Source organism: Heterocephalus glaber, unplaced genomic scaffold (assembly GCF_053883595.1).
Source record: "Heterocephalus glaber isolate CG9 unplaced genomic scaffold, H.glaber_assembly_v1.0 deba00000470, whole genome shotgun sequence".
In the NCBI taxonomy this organism is placed as follows: domain Eukaryota; kingdom Metazoa; phylum Chordata; class Mammalia; order Rodentia; family Bathyergidae; genus Heterocephalus; species Heterocephalus glaber.
The window spans coordinates 20051194-20054832 of record NW_028258145.1 but is presented as its reverse complement, the minus strand read 5'-3'; the positions used below and the strand labels follow the sequence as shown (position 1 = coordinate 20054832).

The 3639-nt window shown below is 35.0% G+C and overlaps 1 pseudogene; it reads left to right on the top strand.

Moving 5' to 3' along the window:
- Positions 1 to 1998: 1998 nt before the first annotated feature.
- LOC147829804 (RWD domain-containing protein 1 pseudogene) lies at positions 1999 to 2907 on the top strand (annotated as a pseudogene).
- The last annotated feature ends 732 nt before the right edge of the window (positions 2908 to 3639 follow it).

The window sequence follows — 3639 nt, the reverse complement described above, 5'->3', positions numbered from 1 at the left end:
ATTTGCTAATGGGCATATATTGTATATGTATTCTGAGAAAAAGTATTTTAAATAACTTCTAATTTTCAAAGTAACACAAGTAACAAATTAATAGAAATGTAATTATCACATAGAAATATGATATATATAACCCCACTGATTAAAATAGTGAACTCCAGAAGTGAAAGTCATTTTAAAATCAAAACATTTTTGGGAGACAAATATTCTGTTTTTAAAAATCCATGTTAAAGTAAATTATCAAAGTGTACTTAAGACTTAATTTCTTTTCACTTTGATGACATCATTTTCTATTCTGTGTATATCGAATCAAGTAAATAGTTTTGTCAGTGACACATGCAGAATTGCTACCCACATTTATTTTTAAATGGATAAATCACTATATTGCATGCACATATATTTCATATATTTACATTAATATGTGTGAATAATAGTAACATTTATTTATATTATATATAAAGTGTATATATATATATATACTTGATACATATTCATACCCATGCTAAATAATAATTTTAGCTCAGATCAAATTTAAAGACTACTCTGGGACCAATATACCTTAACACTAGGTTTAAGAAGTATTCATTGATTATATGATTTTGATGTATATGCTTTCCCAAAGTGAAGCTGGATATGCAAAAATAACCACTCTGTATCATTCTCTGATACCATAAACTATGATGGTGAATAGTGTCTGAGGTTATCACCATGTAGTTACATGAACATGTAGTTACATGAACCAGTGTGAGACATATGTGAATCAAACCCTTAACCATGTTGTTTATCATAATACCATGATTAATAACTGTAACTATTAATGGTAAATGATTACTTCACCATATGTGACTGGGCAGACAGATAGCTGGTTTTACTTATTGTTTAAGTTTTTATTTCTTATGAGTACATATTTACAGTGCAGAATGATTACATTCCTGGGAGGAGTTGGTACATTATGTAACACATCCGAGTTAATTTGTCCCCCTTTTCACTCTGTGCTCCCTGCTCCATCTCTTGGTCCCCTTTCCATTAGAAAAGTTCTATATCCCTAAGTCCTATTGCCCATCTTTTATTTTTTCTTTATTTATATTTTGTATCTCTCATATAAGACCAACCCCACAACATTTAGGCTTGTGCATCTGATTTATCTCACTTAATGTTAAGATCTCAGGGTGCATCCATTTTCTTACAAATGACCCACGGTTATCCTCCTTTATGGTGGAGTAGTACTCTATTGTGAATCAAAATCTATTTTCTTTATCCATTCATTTGCTGAAGGACATATAGGCTGCTTCCCAGATTTAGTTATTAATAAATTAATTAATTAATATTAATAAATTAATAAATGCTATAAACATGGATATGCATTGTTATACCTGTTATATGATGTCTAACTCTTTTGGGAAAATACCTAGAAGGGGAATAGGTGCATCTAACAGAATTTCAGTTATGCCAACTATCAAACAAATGACCACAAATAGACACAATTATCATTTTATAGAGCATTTAATTCTAACTTAAAGAGGGAATCTTTTGGATTTTATACATGCATTTTACATGTTAAATAGCACATACTGATACTCATTTTAATAATGTGTTTTGTAATTGTGCTGACACCAAACATAAGCAAACTATTTTGCCAAAAATGAATACTTCGGTAGTTGTTTCAAACTACTTCAAGACATATTCTTTTAAAGTTCGACTACTTTGCTTACAAAAATCTGTTGTCTAGTTAAATATGGATTTATCATTTACCAATTAAATTCTGCATTAAAAATTACAGAGGAAAACTCACTTTGTCAATTTATTTTCACTTAGTAAATTCAATCATGTTAAAAAGAAATTAGGTGGGGTTATTTTATTAAGAAAATGACAAAATAAGCGATCACCCGAGAGCGGCGCGGGGCTTTGGCTCAGCAGGCTGGGCCTGGCCAGAGGTCTCCGGACTCAGCTGTGGCGCTGCCTGAGCGGCGGCGTGCTCCATGGGCCGCAGCCAGGGCCGCGATGACAGACCACAGCGAGGAGCAGTGAAACGAGCTGGAGGCTCCGGAGTCCATCTACCCCGGCTCCTTCACAGTATTACCAGAAAATCCTCCCAGCTTCACCATGGCTGTGACATCAGAGGCTGGAGAAAATGATGAAAGTGTCCAGACTGCCCTCAAGTTTACATACAGTGAAAAATACCCAGTTGAAGCTCCTCTTTATGAAATATTTTCCCAGGAAAACCTGGAAGATAATGATGTCATAGACATTTTAAAATTATTAGCATTACAGGCCGAGGAAAATCTTGGTGTGGTCATGATCTTTACTCTAGTGACAGCAGTGCAAGAAAAATTAAATGAAATAGTAGATCAGATAAAAACGAGAAGAGAGGAAGAAAATAAACTAAAAGAAAAAGCAGCAGAAGAAGCAGAGAAGCAATTATTCCACGGCACCCCTGTTACAATTGAGAATTTCTTATGTTGGAAAGCCAAGTTTGATGCAGAACTCTTGGAAATTATAAAGAAGCGGATGAAAGAAGAAGAGCAAGCAGGAAAAAATAAATTAAGTGGCAAACAGCTGTTTGAAACCGATCATAATCTTGACACATCTGATACCCAGTTCTTGGAGGATGCTGGAAGTAATGTGGAAGTAGAGGAGTCTTTGTTCCAGGAACTGGATGACTTGGAGCTGGAGGATGTTGAGGACGACCCAGACTCCAACCCTGCTGGCCCAGGGAGTGACTCAGAGGACTGAGGCACCATGTCCGGGGAGCTCCACAGCCACAGCATCTGTGGCTGTGCTGGGCGGCTTTTAATTTTCCTTTCCTTTTTTTTCTAAGAAAAATTAACTCTCAGGAGAATATTCTTCTGGTAACTTTCACCATTGAGCTTAATAAACTGACCATAAAACTTCCAGATTGAAAAAAAAAAGAAAATGACAAAATCGCAGTATCTCTCTGGTGACACAGAACTTCTTGAACAGAGGTGGAGAAAGGTGAAAGTATGTTCGTTTAAGCAGCCACGGATGACAGAGTTCCAGAGATGTTACATAGCACTGGAGTTCTAAGCAACATCAAAGAGTTTCTTTAATGATAAACTGGTGGTTTAATTATAAACTGATGGTTAAACTACAATATACTGAATCCAAAGTAAATGTTCAAAGTTGAAAACGCTTACCCCTTATTTTTGTTTATTATTTATATTAGTATGTACAGTCAAATTCAGATTAATAAAATTATTTTTTTCCATAGGAGGAGAATCAACAACTTTATGCCTAGTAAAATAGTAACTGGAATGTACACAATATTTTCTTGACCTGGCAAGGCAATATTGCTTCCATCCCTAACAATGAAATCCTTGTAGGAAAGAGCTTTTTTTGAAGAACAGGTTGAAGTCCAGAAATGTGTATAAAAACTTAATGAAAATAAAAAAGAATGGAGACTTAGAGAAGTAATTAAGTGTTGAGGATGCCAACCTTATGAATGGGATCAGTGTCCTTACAAAAGAGACTCCTGCAAGCTCTCTTGCTGTTTCCCTCATGTGGAGAAACATGGCAGGAAGATGCCATGTATGAGGAACAGGCAGTAAATAGATACAAAATTGCTGATGGCTCAATTTTGAACTTTCCAGGTCCCCAAAAAGTGAATGATAAATTCCTTTTATT